We start from the raw sequence: 24,572 nt of genomic DNA, 5'->3' as shown, positions 1-24,572 counted from the left end.
ACTTGGGTAGACGTAACATCATCTACCACAGGGAATTACAACAACCAGTCCAAGGAGAAGGCGTGGAAGAAATGGAAGAAATAACTGGTCTTTCATGTACTTTTGATCCTAGCAGTTATTTAATTGTCAATTTATCATCCAAACGTTTGGATGCCAAGACTTGTGACATTCTGAGTAGGGGTTGGAATTTTGGTCCATCTACTAGAGTGAACAAGTCTGATGTGCTGAATGAGCTGAGAGATTTTGTCAGGAAACTGAATTTCAAAGTTTTGTTTAAAAATCGCAACAACAATGTAAGTAAAGAGTTCAGTAGACCAAGTACTTTTAACCCTCCTTTGAGAAAGGAATTGGAAATGTTTCTTAGTATGCCTGAGCTTGAAATTATTGATTTGTTGAATAACAAAAGTAGTTTCAAATATCATATGTCTGCAAAAGAGCGTAAGCTGTTTTTTGATTCAGTTAATGATGATAAAATTCTTGTTAGCAAAGCAGATAAAGGAAATTGTTTGGTAGTACTAGATAGAGATTATTATGATATGAAAATGTATCACATGTTGGCTGATGATGAATTCTATGAAAAAGTTATTTTTTCTGCTGTTAAAAAATCATATTGTTTTATTGATTCCCTAATTGAGGAATGGTTTTATACAGGAAGGATCACAGAGGATACTAAGAAATATATTTCAAATGCAGCTCCTAAATTTAGTAGAATTTTTGGCTTGGCTAAAATACACAAAGATCTAGAAGACCCTATGTTCAGGCCTATAGTAGCAAGTGAAGGGACCAAAACTGAAGCCATTTCTATTTTTGTAGACAAACATTTACAAAAGGTAGTGGTCAGAGGTAGTGCTTATATTAAAGGCACCTTTGATTTTATTGGACACATCAAAAAAGTGAATGTTATTGAGTCAGACATTTTAGTCACTTTAGATGTGAAGTCTTTATAAACAGCTATTCCCAATGAAGTAGGAATGGAAACAATGAGATTAGAGCTTTTAAGTTCAGGTTTGTTTTCCAACAATACTACTAGTTTACTCATGGAACTGTTAAATGTTATTTTGAGCTACAACTATTTCAAGTTCAAAGATGATTTTTCCATCAAAAGAATGGGGTAGCAATGGGTGCAGCAATGACACCCAGTTATGCCAACATTTTCATGAGTGGTTGGGAGAAAAGACATATTTTGATTGATACATTCAAAAACAATATACTTTGGTACAATTACATTATAGATGATTTGTTTATTGTTTGGAGAGGGGGGTTGGAGTCCCTTGAATCTTTCTTGCTTTATATAAACAGGATTTGTACGTATTTTAAATTTACTTCAGTTTTGAATGATAAAAGTATTTCATATTTGGATGTAGTAGTGTATAAAGAAAATGGCAAGTTAGCTATTAAATTAACAAAAAAGAATGTGTAAAACAATGCATATTTACACTTTTCAAGCATGCATCCCAGATATATGAAAGAAAATATTGTTAAGGGTCAACTGATGAGGGCAAATCAACTCACTTTAGATGATGCTGATTTTATTAAAGAGAGTAAATCTATATGTAACAAATTTGTAGCTAGAGGCTATTCAAATGAATTAATGAGAAGTAAATTTAGTGAAGTTAAAAGAACCAGAGAAAATCTAGAAGTTTTTTCTAAGAAAAATATTAATAATGATTTTGGAACTGCTATGCAAATATCGAACAGTGTAGATTCGGAAGCCATCAAAAAGATTATCAAAACAAATTGGAAAATTTTAAAGAGCAGTGAAGAAGTACTAGAAGCAGTTGGTAATGGTCCATGCTTTCTGTACAAAAAGGAAAGAGTTTTAAAAACTTTTTCCAAAGCAGTTTGAATCTCAGGTCTTTTAGTACAAGAGGCAGGATGGAAAATGTTTGGCATGCAATTTCTGTGATTTAATTTATGAAGGAGTCAGTGAAATTGTTATTAATGATGTAAAAATATATGTCAATAAGGTTTATACTTGTAAATCAAAGTTTGTTGTTTATCTAATTGTATGTCAGTCTTGCAATGCATTCTATGTTGGCCGTACTAGTAGGGAGCTGTTTAAAAGAATGTATGAACACAAAAGAGCTTTGGGAACTGGCAATGAAGCTAATGCTTTAGGTAAACATTATAAAATGGGGGGGTTGTAAAATCAATTTTAAATTTTTGGTTTTGGGAAATATTGGTGACTATGAGATCAAGTTGAATGCTGAGGAGGAGTTGGGATGGTTGGAATATACATGGCAGGTTAAGTTGAATGCCTGCTATCCCCCTGGGCTAAACAACAGAGAAGATATTGTAGCCTATTTGAAAAAGAAAGGGTTAAGACATTAATTTGGAATATCATGTGATGATATCTTTTAGTATTTAATGAATGAAGTGAGAGGTTTTAATTCAGTCTGAAGAAGTCTTGTGTATGAAAAGATGAAAGTGCTTACTGGATTTTTACTGAATTTTTGCATTAAAGCACAGTTTTTTTATCACAGAGTTTATTATTTTTACTCTTGAAAGTTATCTATCAGTTTTAATCACCCATAATATCAAGTCAGCTTTAACAGGAATGTCTTGAAAAAGTTCATTCAAAGTGTCCTTGCATTCTATGATTTCTTTAGCAGCATTATCTGCTATTTCAGTTACTGGAACTCTTTACTGTGATTCATGAAAATTCTGTACTCTGATAGTGATAGTCTGACAGCATTATAGCCCACCTATGAATTCTTACAGTGTTAATAAAGTTGCTCAGTAACTGATGTAAATTTCCTACCTCAGTGGTACTGAGTACTTTTTATTTTTGATAATTATAGCCAGTGCTTCATTTTTTTTATTTGAGGATAGATAAACAATGTCAAATGCATATTTTTATTTTACTTTTGCTTACTGGGATGGTCCAACTGGGTGCAAGTCCATTTTCAGTGGAGGCCCATGGAAAAAAGCTCTGTAGTACAGCTACAAAGTTACATAGTGACAAGCACAATTCACAATGTTACAAACACAAGCAGCAGAAGTCATGCAAGCATGAGAGTGTCAGCATGCAAAGTTATTAGGGGGAATTCAAATAAGCCTACATGGAGTAATTTTCCATGTAGGCATAGTGGCATGGAGTTTACACAGAAGTAAGCAGACATGCAATACAGTAAATAGAGCAGAGGGGCGTACACGAGCATTTGAACACAGAAGTGTCTGTGGCATGCAAATCACCTTATAAGCAGGTGAATTGTATGCAAATGAGGGTGCTGGAGCAATCCAGCAAGCAGATAGGTAATCCAGAAGACCCTGTGTTAGTGTCCAAAGTGTATGTGAAGGCTCCCAATCTAGCTAGATAGGATTTTGTAAATAATTCTATGTCATTGTAAATATTAATAGAATCCACAGGCTTGTGTAACAAATGTAAAAAAAATTGTGTTATGTTCTGAACTTCAAAAAGGTAACCACATGCTCCCTGCTGCTAGAAAGCTCACAAGGCAAGCATTTTAGGACTGTTTGATCTCAAGCTTGGAGACAGGATGTCTGGACTAAGGAATTCTTTCTATTGTCTTAGGACAAGAGTTAATTACTAGATTTTACATGTAAAATGTATTTTATTGCTGTGGCTTCCTTCAGGTGCAGATTGCAAAAAGAAATGTAAATTTTAATTTTTGTTATCCTGGGAAACTAACAAGACAAGAAACATCCACAAGAAAAAGAAAAAACTAAACAGAGCTGTAGGATTGTTGGACATTTAAAGTATTCTGGTACCTCAGCCCAAACAGCCTTCAGAGGAATAAATACTCAACACCCAGCAACATTATTTATACAGCAAAAATAATTGCAGTCAATTAACATAATTACATTTGATTAAATATTCAACCTGTTTAAAAAGACAATGTACTAAAAAACATACCATAATATTAGTGAAATGCATAGAAACACATGCATAAAAAACTCATATTATCTAATATTTAAACACACTAAAACTTTATGTTTAAGTTAATCTTTTAATTCAAACCCCTAGGTGCAAGAGTGCCAAAATTCAAAATAATCCTACTTTCTAACTTCAACAACTGAGAAATATAACTCCCTCCACTGAGAGATTATGGTCTAGCAAGCACACTGAAAAATAAAGAGTCATCTGAACCCCCATAGGCATTATGAAAATGCTCAGCAATGGGGCTACCCAACAGTTCCTAATTCCCCCAAGTGTTCCAAAACATGAATTTTAATAATTCTCTTAGTTTTACCAATATGCCACTTGGTTGGAGAACATCCACATCCTAGGATGTAGACTACCCCACATGACTGGCAATTAAATAGATCTTTAGCTATGTATTTCACCTCATTAATACTGGTGCCAGAAATATCGCTGACTCTATTGCAAACCTTACACCTCCCACACTTTAACATCCCAGTATGGATTTCAAACTCTCTCCTATGCTTAATATTAAGTGACTCCTTTAAATTAGAATACTGCTCATAGGAAAAAGTAAGTCAGGAAGGAAATAATTTAGCCAATTCATCATTACTACAAACAAAAGGCCATAAACTGTCCACCACTTTCTTTAGATGGGGAGAAAAAGGGGAGACTTTATTAATAAAAAACAATCTTTCATTTTCTTTCACATGCTTCACCATCCCAAAATTTCATCATATTCCCTTGTCTACCAATATTTCTCAGAGGCTTAACACCCATTAATACCCACATTTTTGCTATCTCCAAAGTATCTTAACCATGGCTAGGCAATCTCATTTTGACTAAAGAAAACTCCTGTGGAACTAAAAATCTTCCTGATATATGTTCAGAAATAGATTTAAATTCACCAAAGGGTAAAGCTTCAAGTAAATGTGGGGTAAGCACTGCTAGCATGTAAGATTAGCCTAGTTGTTTTCTATATTTATGTCAGAGTGTCCTACATTGTTTCAAAGTTTCCTGTGATCTCTGAACTCTTGATTAGCACTGTGTTGAATTGATGAGATTTGTCTTGTGCTTTCATTATTTATTATTAATTATTTTTAAACCTTTTAACTGTGGCTGTTTTGTGTAGAGATAATTTAAGCTCTTAGGGTACATCGCATGGATTTGGTGATAATATCCAAGCCACTCCAATAGTCTTGCTGCTCAATCACACTTACTATTTGGATAACAGTAATATTACACAGTGAAGTTGGTCACCCTTTGGGAAGGGCCATATCAGTAGCTGATAAGAGTAGTTGGTGGCAGTGATTACTACCTTATAGCCTGGCAGGGGGGGAATAGCTGGAGAACATGTGCCAGCCTTACCCAGGAGTATTTGTCTGTGTGTATATAAACCAGATCTCAAAGTGTGTGTGTGTGTGTGTGTGTGTGTGTGTGTGTGTGTGTGTGTGTGTGTGTGTGTGTGTGTGTGTGTGTGTGTGTGTGTGTGTGTGTGTGTGTTAGTGACTTGGGCAGGGACATGCAGCACTGGTTGGACAGACAGGGTACTGGAGATTTTGGCTTAACTACTCAGCTGAGATCTGAACGCTATAGCTGTGCCAGTGGAGAATCTTACAGGGGATCTGGAGAGAAAGGGAGAAACCAGACCCAGGTTGACTGTGATCTCTGTGTGCTCTTAAGAGAAATTGTCTTTTATTGTGTGTGTAATTGTTTTCCTTCCCAATGTGCATGCCCCTCACTGGTGCTAGTGCTGAGGATTGAGGCTTTTTGATTACTGGGCCAGTGCATGGGCTTCACAGTGTACACAGAAAATTTATGTGTACACGAAATTAAAAAGTGAACAGAGGCTGTAAAAGCCCAGTTAGAATGTCAGAAATAGCATGCCAGGCACAGATATGTGCATTAGGCCACATGGCTGAAAAACCCACTGCAGTATGCAAGAGAAGTGCCAAACAGTGGGGTCATAGGACAGACGCATGACTGTCAATGCCAGAGTCCCCTACCCCCAACACATCAGTATTCTCATATAACTGCAGTAACAGCATGTTTGCAAGGATATATCAGCAGACCACATAATCCCAGGGCTGTCACAAAGAACCTGGCCATATGTTCTGTTTTCCACAAAATGCAGGGTTCACAGTGTATGTCTGTCTGCTGTTGACAGTGTGAGGAATTAATCCTCACTTTCTGGTGGCTGTTGTCGATCTCTGGGCTATATACATTAATATATTTGATGATGTTGATGGTTCAAAGCTGGCTTCACCTACAACTTTTGCATGTGTGGTACTTGTATGGTAGGAGTCCCACGGACTGTCAGTATACCAAAATCTGTTATTGCAAGAAAGCTGGACAAAGCCAGAGACAAAGAGGGGCAGAGGGCCAAACCTACAGACATGATACATGCTCTGAGTCACCTAGTAGGTGGCTAGTATAACAGCAGGCTGAAACAGGTCAGATTAGCAGCAGAATTTAAAGGCCATCACTTAACTGTGTCAGTACTTACAACAATTAAGTGGACTCCATTTAGTAGTATATTACTGGAAAACACAACTGTATGAGGAACAGAGAAGACATATGGGCAGAATGCTGGGCATCCTGCAAAAATATGTACAGTGAGAGGTATGTAGACTGTGACCCTGTGTGTGGTGTTACATCATGTACCCCAGTCACATTAAACCTACAAAAACTTAGAGCAGCAAATCTGGACAAAGCCATGAACAGTAGTAGGACAAAGGCCCAAATATAAGGAGAAGGATTAACTACTGGCCAGACAAATGTAGAAAGTTCAGAGAATAACAGGTTGTGCATTAGCATGGGTTTCCTGATGTGTATGAAGTCAGTAACCTCAAATATCTGTCAAGATTTCCTAACATCAATCTATAATGATTTGCCAATAATGTACCAGAAAAGCACAATGCTATGTACAACTTATCATACATATGATGAAAAACTCTGTACAGTCTATTACAATCTGTACAGCTGATAGATTGAGACATATATTGCATTGTGCACACAGGTGGGGAATGCCTTGGACAGAATATCATGGAGGTGCTGGAATGTTGAAGCAGGTGCAGCAGCCAACTGGTTGCAGCACACAAAATCCCGGAATAGAGTACCTGTAGGTCTGGCCTGGAGTCACTTGAAAGTACTGATAGTCACACTGGGCATGCTCCTACACTTAGCTAACTTGAGCCCATGTCTGATTCCTCATCTGCCTATGCAACTGATATGTGAAAATATGTCTGCGCATACAGACAGCTGTGTATACGTATCTGTCTCTCCCTATCCCCTCCCACATGATTACCCTATCAGTATGTGGCACTTATATATATATATATATATATCTATATATATATATATATATATATATATATATATATATATATATATATATATATAAATATATATATATATATATATATATATAGATATAAAGTGCCACATAACTGATATATATATATATATATATATATATATATATATATATATATATATATATATATATATATAGCTATATAACTCTGTGGTGCATATGATAAGTACTTAGTGCTATAGTGTAGACTACTAAATAGGTAGGGGTTCTAATCTTATAACAGGCAGCTCTGTGTGTGTGTGTGTGTGTGTGTGTGTGTGTGTGTGTGTGTGTGTGTGTGTGTGTGTGTGTGTGTGTGTGTGTGTGTAACTATATATCCTCTTGCAGCAGTGCACACATGCCTGTATTGCCTATCTCTGGGCAATGTTTATACATTTTAAAGCCCTGTGACTACCTGTCAACCTCCCCACTGGCCTTCTTTACAAGACTTGCTGACATCCACCTTAACACTGACTGACAACTAAGTAGCAGATAAGCTTCATGCACATACAATAAGTGCATAATGCTATAGTGTATACTACTACATAGGTAGAGGTTCTAATCTTGCAACAGGCAACTCTGTGTGTGAGTACAAATATTTTCACATGCAGCAGTGCACATATGGTCATATGGGTCTGCAATGGTCATCTGCCCTGTGACTAGCTGCTGACACTAAATAGCCCACATTTTCCTAAGCATAAATACTATCCGCTACCACCACCACCTACATTTGTATGTAAAGAATATCCAGGTAAAACATATCAATGGTAGCAGGCCTTGTCACAGGGTATGCATGCATGAATACTCTGACTGGCCCCATTGTCCATGACACACTTTTCTACACATATGCATTCAGGTAACCGCGCATGTATGCAGTCGTACCTTGCTGATGTCATATTTCTGGTGTGCTGCCTTACCATCCTGTGCTGCTGCATTGCTGCCAAATCTGCATAGCTCAGCCAGTCAGATCCCTGGAACAGAGACATACACAGTTATGTGAGACACCTGTCAGTCTGCAACACTACTGGCAGTCTAACATCATGCACAAAGATGCACAAACTTTGAGTTGCACTCATGACACATGCCAGCATACATCACCTGTCATGCCCACAACAGCTCGAATGGCAAAACACTACAGCACTACCAAACCTACATGTAAAGTAATATAGTCACCCTATGCATCAGACGCATATTTGCATGTCCCTGCATCAATGGCATGGGTGGCAGGGATATGGCACCGCTATCATCGCATGCACATTGTGTGGTGTGGGGGTGCTAGAGGCTTAGGCTGTGCCAAACAGTTGATAGCATGTGTGTGAGTCAGGAAGGGGTTCTAGTTAGGTGGGCCATGGATAGGTGCTATATGTGTCTGTTGGTGACCTGCATGTGACAGTGATGTTTGAGTGTGTGTGTGTGTGTGTGTGTGTGTGTGTGTGTGTGTGTGTGTGTGTGTGTGTGTGTGTGTGTGTGTGTGTGTACACACTCAAACTCAGTGCTTGCCCTACATGTGTGTATGTTGGACAGCTGTGGACCATACAGGACAGAGTGGTGAGATCACCGTGTCTAGCCACAAACATGGGAACTGGCTCTGCAAGGAGTGGCACTGGCACACCATGCCCAGGGTCAGATGTGGTGCTAGTAGCTGATGGTGATTGCTGTCTGCTGGGCCCATGTCCCCCATGAAACTGCCCATGGCCACATGCCCATGGTCTGCCATGTAATGGTGTGGACAGCACACTTCCTTCTATGGTGCTGAAGGTACTGCCGCTATGGGATTGTGAGTGTGCATGGCGATGTGGACTCACAACAGATGGTGTTGCTGACCTACATCCATGTGTCCAATGCCCTACTCCAACCAGATGTTCCAGTACAGACAGCATGCAGTGAAACACTGACACTGTCTCAGCCCACTGTGTGTCTACTACATCAATGAAATGATCCATGGCACCACCAATGCAGTGGAGGCAGTTACAGATGTCAGGCTGTGCTGTGTCTATAAACCTGAGCATCTGTCTGGTGTTGCATTCGGAACATGACTATGCCTCCATGATGGACCAAAACATGTGGCGGGTGACCCATGATGTGACACCTGTGACAGGTGGTGGATGGGCAGCAGTCCTCCTTTGAGCAGGATGGGTGTAGGAAAGGACCATAGCTCTCCATTTCTTGTACAGCAACAGCTGTGCATTTTTCATGTTTTTGTACATGAATTTGAACCAAGAGGTCAACAGAAATGTGTTGTCAAGCCAATCTGACTTAATTTGTTGTTTCTAGAGGACATGTGTGCAAAATAGAGAGCTACGTAAGGGGCAATATATTTTTTGTGGGACAGCTGCCCATCTTTGGTTTTAAGGAGAGAGTGGAATGTTGGGGAAGGGATGTAGGTATATGTGGAGAGGTAAGCTGGTAGGAAAGGTTGGATTTGTAGACAGACAAGACAGCATACATGGGTGGTATGTGATACATGAGGGGGGTAAGCACCTTGGATGGGGACTTCCTTGTGGAATCAGAGGTGCATGTGCCTTCAGGTGGCAGCAGCATGACTGAGATCCCCACACATGGGCAATCAACACTGCTCCTTCACTGCCCCAAAAGTGGCTGTGCTGGAGACTGGGCACCAGGGTCCTTAAGCCCCACCAGGTTGTCCAGTCTGCCCTCAATCTGGTGCAGGCGATGTTCATAGCTCCTATGAACAATCCTGTGCACCATGGCTGGTAGTTGATCCTGGGTGACAACCCTCCCTTTGCTCCTGCTCCCAGGGGGGATGAGCCCCAACCCCTGAGGCAGCTCCACACAAAGGTGGTTCTAGACCTGTACGGGGGGCACCTTCGACTTGATGCCATAGCCAGCTGAGGTAGGGTAGGTGGTTCAGCAGGAACTGGCCTACCCAGACATGGTGTGGGTATGGAGGTAAAGCAATAAACATAGGTGAGTTATGAATAAAACAATTGGTAGTAACAGCAGCATGCCAGAACATTCGTAATAACTCCATTACAGTTAAATGCATATTATGTGAAACATAACAATAAGTAACAGAACAGTCAGTATATTAGCATGCCAGTAACAGCTATGGCATAGTTCAAAACAATAGGTAATTCAACAAGATATAATAACATGCAACCATAGTAATACATAACATTAATAAAACACATACCCAAAATAAAGTTTATGAAACAAAATATGGTAATAGTAAACCATAACTAATGTATAACAACAATAAATATATGGAGATAAAAGGTGGGAAAAGAGAGAGAAATACAGTCCATTGATACCATCATGGGCTATATAGTTGACAAAAGTAATGCTATCCACTCTACAGGGCTGTCCTTTCTTTATGTGTAAATGTGCACTATAGCTGCTGTAACACATACATACCGCCCAAGCTATCTGCGTGGGACACTATGGGCCAAGCAGTTTCACCTACAGGTACACAACCACAAACAACACTTGCACATCGAATGGGCCTATATAACTACCAAGGAGTACTGTGGGTGAATGTACTGTTAATTTGATATTGAAATATAATCATGTCGATGGTACATCTGTGACAGAGGAATTATGTAGCAGTAATTACATTCCATGGCAGTGTGGCACTTGACAGACATGCATGTGTACAGTACAGAGAGTACACAACTATCTTGCCTTGCTTGGCAGGCACGTAGATCATTCATAATCGCAGTGACTGCAAGGGATATGTGCATCACAACGTAGTAATTGAGTGCATCAACCTTTAAAAGACACTCCAGGAATACAGCTATACCTTGATTACACATTTATTTTATTTTATTATATTTTGTTATTAATGAACCTGTTTCCTTTATTGTAGGCATAAATAGCACATTCGTGATAAAATGATTTTAACAGTCTGTGACATCTGAACAAACAATTATTTACACATAGTATGTGCTATCTCACCCATTTACCCGTGTCCCTAAGGAGAGAATGATATCTGTAATTGCACATTTTATTTATTTTAATTTATTATATTTTGTTATTATTGAACCTGTTTCCTTTATTGTTTGCATAAATAGCACATTTGTGATAATGATTTTAACAGTCTGTGAAATCTGAACAAACAATTATTTACACATACTATGAGCTATCACCCATTTGCCTGTGTCCCTGTGGAGAGAATATCTGTAATTACACATTTTATTTCTTTTATTTTATTATATTTTGTTTTTATTGAACCTGTTTGCTTTATTGTTTGCATAAATAGCACATTTGTGATAATGATTTTAACAGTCTGTGACACCCAGACATTTATTTACACATAATATTGGCTTCCTCACCCATTTACAAATAGTCCCTGTGGAGAGAATATCTGTCATTATAACATATCTGAGTCTTTGAGTCAGTAATAGTTATTAGTACATGGAACTGGTCTGTCTGTAGCAAAATGTACTTCATACACAGCATTTAACAAACTGTGCTATTGAGTCACTGCTGATATCTGACTGACTGATTTCTTCCTAGGGCTCACTTGGAAGCAAACTATGACCTGGTACTACTAATATAGTATTATAATACACTGCAGTGACAGTTGGACATGTGCATGAAATGCAATCATTGCAGAGATACTAGGTAACCTATACATTACTAAATAAAATGCAGGTGTACACAATATATTGTTTCTGGTTTGAAATATCAGCTGTCATTCCACAACTATTGCACAACAGTTTATTACAGATACGTTCATGCATTTACTGGTATAGTTTCAAGTTTTTATTGAACAACAGTTGCAATACAGCTATAATTCCACAATTATTGCAATATAAACTTTATTTCATTTACTTTATCAAGGTTAATGCTTTACTCTTTCTTGTTCATTGCAGTACATTTGGCAGTAGCCACTTATTGCACTCCACGTCTATGAATGCATTTATTGCAATACAATCAAAACTGTATATACCTAATGGCAGTTAATGCTTTACTCTTTCTTGCTTATATGACAATAGATTGGAAGATACATCTGTACTCACCACACTCATGATGCAACCAGGCCAGGTGCCCTGCATGTGTCTCAAAATTGTGAGCTCTCACCTCTGCAGCTATTGGGAGAGAAGCACACCATTATGCATACCAGTTTAGCAGACATTCAAGGTTAAATATTGCTGAAACACAGGTAAACATACTTACACACTTGTGGGACATTGCTGGCTCAGAATTGTTGGACCCAGGCATCCAAAAATGTCCCCTTTTGTCTTTTCAGGTCATCATGGTGGTGACACCACTGCTCGCCTGTGCGGGGGATACAAGTTGCACTGTTGAGGGCCCTTGCCAGCTGGTCCCAGGCCTCTGTTTTGCATTCTGAGCCCCTGTAACCACCCTGAATGAGCCAGTCTTCATGGTTTTTCACTAGGAGTCTGACCATGTCCCTAGACTTTTCACTGCCCCATCACTGTGCCCAAAAGCATGAACCCTCTCCAACACCTGCTATAGTATACTCACAGGTTGAACTCCAACAGATTCTGCAGTATTCACACCTATTGTGCTTAATGTAGCCTGTTTTCCCAACCTTACATGCCACTGGGCAATTTTTAAAAATGTGGTGCATCACCTAGCACTGCACAAACCAATGCAGCTGAGCTGAGTAGTGCTTAAACTGCTAATGCTTATCAATGCTTCACAGTGCTTAGCAGTACAGAAACCAGCTAAGCAGAGCTGCACAGAGCCAAGCAGTGCTAAAATGGATATTGTTTAAGCAGTGGTTTGCAAGGCTTAGAAGGGCTTAGCGGAGCTTAGCTGAGCACAGCACATCAGGATTTAAAAATAAGTGCTATAATTTGCATTTGGAAAATTAACTACTTAATAAGCCTTCTGTGTATTCAAACCCTGCACCTACTGCACATAAGACTGTCACTCGAACCATTTGACTAAGGGGATATATAGAATGCTGCTATACTTTTAGATATAGCTTTTATTTACGTTTAAGCACTGCTGAGCATCGTGCCATGAAAACCTACTCAGCTGTGCTTAAACCTGACCTTTGCATTAATAATTATATGTATCCAGTTTATATTTTTAGATGTCTGGCACATGTCAATTGCTGTGTGCTGCACCGTGCAAACTTAAAAAAAATAAAATTATAAATTTAATTACATTGATATGATGCACTTTGACAGTACAAGGGGTGTATTATTCATATGCGGACACAATTAGTAACACACTCCCTACACTGATTCAATGACTGTCCTCCATTGCTTTCCCTTAGCAATGTGCCATCATTAATTTGCATGGCATGCTCCAAGTGGGAGCCACGTACATGGTAATAGTACTTTCCTTGTAAGCTATACACTATGTTTACATGGATTTTATTAAATCTGGGTGACTAAATATACAGTTTTGGTCCAGTAAGTACAAAGTTATTGTGCACATAATAGTAGTTGTACATACATTAAAAGAAGTATCTATGATATTATATCAGATCTTGATCAGAAACTATAGATTCCTAGTGGTTAGATATGTAGGTTAAGATAGAGGTGTAGTAAGCTGACCAAAGGAGATGAGGATGATAGTAGTGGGAGGTAGGTAGAGAAGCAGATTAACTGCAGTTAAAGAGGAGAGACAGTGGAAGTGCTAATTTGCAAATAGAAGTATAGCGGTAGTGCAAAAGTTAGAGGAGCAGGTGTAATAGGCAAGCATGTTCTAAGAGTGGATGACTAATGCAAGGAAAAGATTGTAAGGGGATTGGTGGAATTAGCAGGGGTTGATACAAGAGCAGATCCAATCATTTTTGAGGTAATCTTTTAAGAGTTTTTTAAATTGTGGTGGTCTGGCTAGGATATGTTGTGGAATGGTATTCCAGATCTTGGAAATATAATTGGAATAGAAGGAGTCTCCAACTTTATTGTTGCGTTTGGTAATGTTTAATAGTGTTTTATGAGATGAATGGAGTAATTGAGTGGAAGACTAAGGTTAAAGCATTTGTTATAAGGTGGGGATTCTTTCAGGTTGGTGTGCTATTTTGGTGGGCAGTGATGAGTTGGGTATAGGTTAAGTGATGGGGGAGTTCGAACCATTTTAGTTGATATAGAGCAGAACAGTGGTGAGACCTGTATGGGGATCTGGTGGTGAATTTAGCTATTTTATTGTAGCAGAAGTCAAGTTTAGTAATATCAGTTTTCCTTAGGTTAGTGAAGATGGGAGAGGCATAAAGTAGCGTGGACAATAGATGAGTTCTGGATATGTCTTGTCTGGTGTGAAAGGAAAGGTTAGATTCGATACAGAGAGCCTAGTTTAATGTGAGTCTTCTTAATGGACTGTGCTAGGTGTAAGTCAAATGTCATTTTATTGTTGATAAGACCTAGTAATTTTGTTTGGGAGACAGCTACATTGTAGTGTTGTTGGAGGAGTGTATTTGAAATATGGTTGTGGGATTGGGTATTTTGGTGGGGTAAAACAGCATCAGCTTGGTTTTGGATGAGTTCATTATAAGTTTTGTTTCAGCTAGCAAGGTGTCTACCTCAGAGACAGACTGTTGTTTTGAGATTTATAACTGTTTTAAGGACCTCTTTTGGAGCATTGAATGGACCCCAGAAATCCGTCCCCTATTACCTGCTGCTAGCCTGCTGACAGACAGGGTAAATAAAAATAATGGGAAGAAGATAGCCAGGGGAATTGTTGTTTAGGCTTGTATATAGGCCCTAGGGCTGATAGCTTAGTACCAACCTATGAACCTATGAACCTATGAAGATGCAGCTCAGATGAGGGTTGAGACATCTGCGTATTGGATGACTGATGCAACAGGGGTAGATTTGTGTAGATATTTAGTGAAAATGGTAAGGAGTAAGGCACCTAGTATAGAGCCTTGGGGAACTCTTATGTTGACAGGAAGTAGAGCTGATAGCTCCTGTTGCCATTTGACAACTTGGTGTCAGCCGGTAAGCTAGCTGTGGAACCAAGATAGGGAAGAGTAGCTGAAATTTGGGGTGGCAAGTTCAGCAGATAGTTGCTGGTGTGAGATCATATCATAGGCCTTGGAGAGGTCCAGAAAGATAGAAGAAATAAATTTACCTTGGTTTGTGTGTTGATTTACGGTGTCAGTGAAGCTAAGGAGGGCAGTTGTGATGTAAGCGAAACCCATGCTGTGTGTGAGATAAGAGGTTGTTGGATAGAAGGTGGTTTAAAAGCTGCATGTGACTACATTTTTCTAATATTTTGGAGAAGGCTGATAGAATGGAAATAGGTCTATTACTGGATAGTTCAGGGGAGTTACCTTTTTTGTACAAGGGAATGATGTAAGAAATTTTCCAGTTTAGAAGAATGCAATTTTCAAGGATAGAACAATTAGTCAGAACAGTGACAGGGTAGGCAATGGCACATGTGGCTATTTTTAGGAATTCTGTTGGAAGGCTGTCTTCCACTAGGGTGGTGGGTTTAAGTTTAGTGAGTAGTTTTTTTTCATGGTATGAGTTGAAACAGGTTTAAAGGAGAAGGTGTTACAGGCTTTATTATTAGTGGTTGGGATAGTTGGAAAGGTTTTTGTTGAGAGTTGATAAGAGAATGAATTGAGTTTATGAAGAAGATTTTGAATTGTGAGTCTATGCTGTCAGCTGTAGAAGCTGTTGAAGGTTTTTCGGGTTGAGGCATTTCCTGGTTGAAGAGTTTTTTTATGGTTGACCAGAAATTTTTGGGATTGTTGTGGTTAAACCTTTGGGCACCTATGTAGTAAGTTTTTTGCCAGAATTTATTTGGGACTTGACTTTGTTTCTAAGTTGTTTGTAGAGCAGTAGGTTTTCTCATTTTTGTTGATTTTCCAGTGTAAACAGGCTTTGTCCCTTTGTTTAAGGAGATTTTTGGTGTTGTTTGCTAGCCATAGTATGTAGTGATTTTTTTAGTCGAGCAGAACTACAGGTGGCTAAGCTATTTAGGATGTTGAGAAAGGTGGTATTAAAGTGCTGTACTGCAGTGTCTAGGGGAAAACTTTTGAGGGGTAACCAATCACATAGTTGTAAAAGAGAAAGGAATCTTTGGGCATTAAATTTCTTCTTATTACAGATTAGCCGGAAGCATGATTATCTGGGTGGACTAAGACTGTGTCTTAGTAGATAAGTGGGGAAGTAATCATTAATGCTATCAGGGAGGCAGCCAACTTGGAATGTTGCTGATGTTTCTTTAGTAAGGGTCCAGTCTAGAATAGAATGTCTGTTAGAGGTTTTGTCTGTTTTGGTTTCATCTTGTATGAGTGGGGAGAAACTATGTAAGTTTATAAAGTTGGTAGGATTACTGGAGTTATAACTGGACTTCAGCTGTGTTAGGATTGTCACCTGTGGAATATAGATGGCAATAGTTATTAGATTTTTGTTATTTCTGATTTTTAGTTTGCTGAGTAGAATTTCAGCATAATTAAAAGTAGGTATTTTTAGGCCACGGTGGTGCAGCTGTTAGTGTTGTTGCCTCACAGCAAGAGGTTATCCCGTTCTATTCTCGGCTAGAGCACCTTCTGTGTGGAGTCTGCATGTCCTTCCCATGTTCGAGTGACATTAAGGACATGCAGGTAGGTGCATGCGTGAATGGGTGTGCCTTCCTTGAAGGTTGGGCATCGGGCTGGCAACTTGGCACTGTAAAAATCCACTGCCAATCATTAGCAGACCGGAGTTCTGCTGTGGTGACCCCTAACCAGGAAAAGCCAAAAGACATTACTACTAAAAGTAGGTATTTTTGTGATGGTGAGTTCTAGTTCTAAATTTTGTTTAAACATTATGGCTAACCCACCTCCACATTTGTTCTGATGATCACATGTGTGTCGTTTGTAACCAGGAGGGAGAATTTCATTATTTTTAATTTCTGGTTTGAGCCAAATTTCTGTCAGAATGGCTATATCAGGGGAGTATAAGGAAAGTAAGGCATGGAGTTCATGTATTGTGTTGACTATACTCCTTAGATTTATATTAAGTAACAGGAGATTATCACCAGTGGGAGGTAGGGATGATATAGCAGTGCTATGGAGTATGAGTGGTGGCTAGCTTTTGATTATGTTTGGGGCCAGTGTTAGAGTATATATCACCACTAAGCTGTAGTTGTGATGATACGTTTATGATGGTTTATATGAATTTAGTTAGCAGCTTGTTGTGACTAAGGATTGCTTGAGGTTTTGACTGAGTTTGGTAGCATTCAAAGTGGGAAGTAGCCTATGTAAATAATGTTATACAGATTTGATGCAATTTGGGGGTGTTTTGGGGTGTTTGATGGTGGAGGATATTAGTAATAGTGTTGGATGGGTTATAGTTATGGAATGAGGTGTGGTAGAATGTTAGATGGTAGGTAAGAATTAACAGTATAAGCCTTGTGTGGAGGGATAGCATTTTTAGTGTAAATAGTTGGGGATATGTAGACATTGTGTCGAGAGAAGTGGAGAGATATAAAGTGAGAGAAAGTGGTTGTGAGAAGGAATTATTTAAGGGATGGGTTATGAAATAGGAGGTTATAATTTGGTAGTGGCAGTGAGAGGTAAAGAGTATGTGATAGTGGTGAGGTAATTTAGGGTGGAAGGGAGCAGGGTAATAAGAGAGATGGAGTAGATCCTTAGAGATGGGTGGGATTGTGATTGCATGTTTGTGGCAGATTATAGTATGTTTGAGGGATGTCAGGGTGTGGTTGATTGTGATTGGTTAGGGATGAGTATAGGTGTGGCTAGCTTAGTTAAATTTAGGGGTATTGGGGTGGGTGGTAATTGGGGGGTAGGGTAGCCGAGGGTGAATGGAACAGGTTGAAATTGATGCCAATGTCAATCAGTCAAGCTACTGCCAAAAAACTATCAGTGGATAATGTACCTTTAGCAAGTAATTGCCATACAAGAATGTTTATAGTAAAGGCCATTTGAATATGTTTTGAGTAAAGAAATATAGTGTGGAGGATGAGGAAGGTTAAAATCAGAGGGGCTAACAAAGTTTGTGGAGGAGCTGGGCATGTAGCTGCTACACAGATCAGTTTCCGTAATTACTGTAATAGCCTATGGTAACATAGTTTGTAGGAGATCATAGACATCTTGTAAATGGTTAAGCCAGCTGTTATACTACAAGAATAAAATCTTATTTACACTTGCACAGGAAAAAAGCCCATTTGGCCTGTAGTTCGAGATTAAATGGGTATAAACTTATTAAGAAGGGCACTGGTGATGTTCAAAGGAGCCACAAGTGGATAATATACATGAGTTAGACAGAGCCTGGGTTCACCACGTGGGGCCGCCGTTTAGGAGAGTACTTAGTATTTATATTCTCCAGATGGCCACTTCTGTTCTGAACAGGAGGTGAGCATCAATTATGCAATAGTAACTGTAATTGCATCCTAGGAAATATAGATAGGGACATGTAAGAATCAGCAGTTGGAGAACAGGCAAACAAAAAACTGCACTTAAACTGATTAGGTATACACAGTACAAGTAGGCTATGGAGTTGTGTAAGAAGACATGTTAGTTGCAGAAGATGTGACTCCAGGTAAAAGAAAAAAGCAGTCAAGAGGAGCACCAAGGAAAAAAAAGAAGAAGAGCAGGTAGGAGCAGAATCAGGGACTGGGAGAGGACTGGGAGGCAGGAGAACAAAAACAACCATACAATTGAACAGCAATATAGAGCAAAAGTAAACACAAACAGTCTGACCTTATTTTAGATAGCTGCTGAACATAATTGCAGCATTAAATCATATAACAATAGTACAACAGTGTAGCTGGTCTTATTATAGTCTAGTAAACAGAAATATGAACAGAGGATTCTGTATCAACTAAGCACTACAGTAACAGTAATATTGGCAGTTAGCAGTGAAGGCACTCAGTAAGAAGTCATAGTGCAGCCATATCCACATAGAGTGCATGCAAGATATCAAATAAATGAGATACACTGGCTAGCCTCTGGTGGTAACATCTACTAAAAGCATTTATGTCAAGTCCACTGGTAGTGGTCCTCATACACGCAAAACTACTGAATACATAGGAAAAATTTTAAATTAAATAAACACTTCAGTTCAGCATGGACTTTTTGGCATGAAAAGTTTGGGTACAGAGGTGTAGGAATGTTTGTTTAACAGATAGTATATGAGGGAATAGGGTACTGTCTATAAATAACTACCACAAATATCTTAAATTAAATGCCAATTGTAATATGTAACTGCTATTTTATCCACAGGAGGCATGATATGCTAGAGATCTGCAACTATACAAAGTGGTGAAGCATCTCATACTGATAATGATAATGTCTGAGCATCATGTGTGAACAGATATACATCAGCATTTATGTCTGAGCATCATGTGTGAACATATATATGTCACATTTTATGTCTGAGCATCATGTGTGAACAGATATCATACATCAGCATTTATATCTGAGCGTTATGTGTGAACAGATATCATAAATCGGGGGGGGGGTTGGCATAATGGTTAAGGTGTTTACCTTACAGACACAAGGTTCAGGGTTCAATTCTCATGCTAGGAAACTGGCTATGCTTAAAATTGCCCATAGGGTAGTTAGCCTAGTACTAATCTATGAACCTATGAACCTATTTATTTATATTTTTGAATATACTTTGTTCAAGTCATTCCTAATGCCAAGACACATGCTGTACTCTGGAATTCAGAAATATTAGCTACACTAGGGTAACAATTTCATACAACAAGCAGCCATGGGCAGGGTGGCATGATTCAGTGCTGCATGTTATGTGAATGATGAATGCGGAGAAGCAGAGCTACCCACAGTATATGCTCATGGCTGTATAAGCAGAAGCTAACAAGCAGCAGTATTAAAATGAGGGTCTTGGGGTATGCAAATGAGGTAAAACAAGATGGCAGAGTGATTCAGAAATGCATAAAGATTGTGACGTGGTGCTCTAACATTAGTGGTAATCACCACAGCTAAAGCCTGATGTTCATGCAAGGAAATTGAGGAAATATTTCATGGGTTGCTACACCATTAGTTAATCTGAATATGCTATAGGCTAGTACTGCCAGTATGAGCCGCAAGGGTGTGCTTCATCACCCTCAGTGGCACCATGTCATCTGATGATGTTTAACATTTCATGAACTGCATGACAGTGGCATTATGGACTGAGACACCATGAGCGAGCTGGTAGACATCTGTTGACCTCATATGCAGACACATGAGAGTTATAGATTGTATCCCAGTGAATACCAAACGTATGTATGACTTTATGTATGCTAGCTACAGAGACCTTTCAGTGACCAAATGTAGACACAGTGGGTATCTCAGGCACCTACCTTGAGAAAACTCCATCAGTTTATCGATGTCATGCTGAAACATGTGGAGGAGCATATGTGATTTCCATATACCACAGAGGAAACAGCCAGCACCATGTGGAACTTCTGTGATATATCCCATTGTTCTGAGGTACTGGGACCATAGACTTGATTCATTTTGAAATATAGGCCCCATTTGATAATCAGGAAAAAAGACATGTGGGCCATAAGGGATATCATTCCATTAATTGTCAGGTGGTCTGCAATGCACAGGCTTATCTACTGTGATTTGTCTAGAAGATACACAGGTAGTTACCATGGCTCCCACATATAGCAGACTTGTGATCTTTAACAACTGTAATTTGTGAGTGTTGACTTCCTCCAGGGCATCTTACTTGCAATGCCAGACATGTCCTGGAGCCTTGACTGATACCTGTAAAAAATCCATAGAATGAGTTAGACAAGGGACACAGCTATGTCCTATCACAAACCAGTGGCATTGTGGAGAATGTGTTTGGACTGCTGAAGACATACTTTTACTGCCTGGATGCATCTGGTGGTGTCCTGTAGCATTACCTGGTCACATGTGCTAAAATCTTTTTAGTGTGTGCAGTTCTGGACATTATGATATGTAGGAGGCAAAAAAGATGGGCTGATGATGTCTGTCAAATGGCCTATGAGCCTGGAAGGATGTGGATTATGTCAGTGTATCACTGTGTCTATCACAACTGTCACACATACATGACATGATCTCAAGGATATCATCCTGCACACTCTGCATTGTCTGAATCAACTAGGTGATGCTTTTGGTAGTATTAGCCTGTACCTTCACAATGGCCCTGCTCATACTGTGGATTGCACCCATAGACACTGCAGGCTCTGCACCCATGATTCAAACATGTGCCAGTACACACCCTGATATGTACACTGCCCCTGCCCTATGGTGCTTATGACAGACATTGATGAATGGCCCATATGGGGTATCACACTATGCACATGAGGGTCTAACACTGTCATGTTTGTAGGAATCCACAGTAACCATTGAGGTGTGTGTTGCTTGAGTGACTGCAGGCAGATAGGCTTTGGCCTGAGAAGGGCAACCAGTGGTCAACCTCCCTGTGTCCAACACAATCACTATACTCCATAACTATGCCTCCTAGGCATTAGGCAGTGGAAGTTCCATGATGATGGTGCCAGGTAGAGCTTAACCTGTGAACACAGCAGAGCACAAAGACAACTATAAGTATAATCTGCCCACCTGTAATTTAGTTTGAGTGCAGTTTTAATTCCACAGTGTGTACCAAAAGCAATGTGCCTTGTACAGATGCCCATGGAGGTTGTATACCTGATGTGCCTGTAGTACATGAAACACACAATATTAGTCAGATGTGCATTGAGTATTGGAGCAATTTGAAGTAATTATACTGCAAAACAGGTATGGCAATACCTGCCTGAGGCATCTCAGATGAATATTATTGGGGACACTACCACTCTGCTCCAATGTCCAGTTCCACACTGTGGGAGTATGAGTAGTTCATTTTCCTTCTGAAAGAGGCCAGAAACTTTCCTGTCTCTGTCAAAGGTGGTTCTACAGATAACCCCTCTTCCTATCAGCTTACCTTTATCTGCAAGGCAACAATATCATTTTTTCAGTGACTAGGGTAATATTGATGGTCCTATGCAGTCCTGGCTATCAACAGTTCTGATGTCAACCATAGGATCCTGCCATAATGAATTCAGTCTTCAATGATTTGTCAGAAAACCACAAACTTTATTAGGAACAGACCACAATATGAGGCAAAAAAAAATCTGGACATTCTGCAAAACTTTAGAGACAGTTAAGAGGTAAGCACACCTATAATAGTTTATGATGTGCTTTCAAGGTGTACTACATTTACTTTTGTGGCCATATATTTTTTTGGTTATATAGTACTCTCTATAATTGTATGCTTGTATTTCTCTCCCCCATTCTCTTTTTCTTTGTCTTTTCTCTTTGCTACAATTATTGGTGGTTTGTTTGGCTATTTCTGTCCATTTATTTTCATTGTATACAGCTGCATCCATAGCATCACCTGGGGTTCTACTGCAGCCCCCCAGACCCAAGTAATAAGTACCACCTCCCCCAAACCCAACAGCAAGCTGCTAAGACCAGCTCTGTAAGTGTAGCCTAGGAAGAAGAGGAGGCACATAAGCGCTTGATCCTGACCATTTCATCTTTCTGAGGATCAAGCTTGCTGAAATGGTCAGGAGGCTGGTGAACCAGTGCCTAAATGTCCACACTGGCTCACTAAAAACAGTTCTTATGCAGCTTGTAAAGTCCCATTAATGGCATTACCATCAGAGCTAGGGACCACTGGTAAGGGTACTTAAGACAGGTGTTTAATCTCCCAATGGTTCATATATGGGCAAAATAATGTTCCTCCCTATATGCACCCTATCTGCCATCATAGTGTTCTCCTACCTTTTGTGTTTATGCTCTTTCTTGTTTGTTCTCCAGTCCTCTGAATCACCATTGTCTGCCCATCTCTTTTATATTGCCTGCTCCATTGTGTTCTCCTCCATCATTGTATTAGCATCTACCCTGTCATTCTTGTCTATACCACTCAACTGTCCAGAATTTCATACAATGCCCATGTTTATATCTCATGTTTTGGTCTGTTCCTCATAAAATCTGTGGTTTTCTTGCAAATGATTGATGATTGAAGTCAGTAAATAATGACACAGATTTGAGTTTTAGACTTCATATCCTGCATAAAGTGCATGTTAACACAAATCTTGTTGTTCTAGAAACATTCTAAGTTTATAAGAACAATATTTAAAATCTGTCCCTATTTTTGGGAATTTGTCCATCACCTTATTTTAGGTTTTGTCCAGAATCTGTGAGGTATGATCTTGGCTGGCTTTCTTGTTTCTTTGTTTATGTGCCCTCTGCATTTTACTCAAATTACCCTTCTTCTACTTTCCTTCCTTCCTTCCCCAACTTACCTTCTTTTTATCTATAAAACATGGGCACCTCCCCCAAAAAAAAAAAAAAAACTATCTTACCTTTCCTACTGCCATCATGTTCATTCCTTAGCATTTCATCTTCTGGGCTTCCTTCTGTTTGCTTCCCACATTTTTCATAACTTTCCTATATTCCCATCTCCATCATTTAATTTTGTCAAAAAATATATGAACAACACTGTACTGGTCCTTTAAAGCTGGCAAATGCATTTTTCATCTCACTGTTTCTGAGTTGCATCAAGGTGCATCTACATGCCATGTTCATGGGCAGTTTCTCATCATACATTGCTGTTACTACACAGGAATGCTTGCTCTAATCACAGTCCATGCTTTGGACCCAAATGGTGTACTGCTGGCTTCACTCTGCTTTTCCACACTGTTAAATCTAAATGAGATCTGGGCATTATCACTCATAACAAGTGTATAGCAGTTGGTTCTGCATGACCGCACCTGGCATTTTGTCTGAATCCTAGACATTGTCCTGCAGCAGCTCCTATGATGGTGTTGACCAAGTGCTTCAGTTATATATGAGCTTTCATTTTACTTGATAAGCCATGAAGTGTGTATCTGTGAATGCATAAGTGTGTTTGTGTGTGTGTGTGTGTGTGTGTGTGTGTGTGTGTGTGTGTGTGTGTGTGTGTGTGTGTGTGTGTGTGTGTAAGTTGCTCATGAAGAAGAGCCTTTAGATACTCTGAAAAAGAGCATATCTCTTTTCTTATCCAGCACATGTTCCACCTACTCATACAATGATTTATTAACTTCATGTTCTGATTTTGTACTATAAAAATTATGGTTTTGTATCAGTGTCAGCACTTTTACGTTACTGAGATAACTTACATTTTGTCTTCCCAGGAAAAGGTAAACCAACCATGTGCACTACATATGAATCCTTGAAAACATTTTCCAAATCCCTAAATAGATTTTCCATTATTCTTTGTAGAAGACAGTGCAGAACTTACAACGAATGTTAATTTTGTTACACTCTGACAAGCCTGTGCATGTATTAATCATAAAGTAATATATGTGATAAGATACAGCTAAATCTATTTTCGAAAACGTAGTCCCCCACTCAGCATGTTTCATCAGCTTTTCCACTTGAGAGAGAGACAGAGAGAGTCTGCTTGTTGGCCTAATTGTTATGCATGC

The sequence above is a fragment of the Protopterus annectens genome, chromosome 2.part0 (genome assembly GCF_019279795.1).
Source record: "Protopterus annectens isolate FY-2018-M chromosome 2.part0, PAN1.0, whole genome shotgun sequence".
Classification (NCBI taxonomy): domain Eukaryota; kingdom Metazoa; phylum Chordata; order Ceratodontiformes; family Protopteridae; genus Protopterus; species Protopterus annectens.
Note: the sequence above shows the minus strand (reverse complement) of the source record.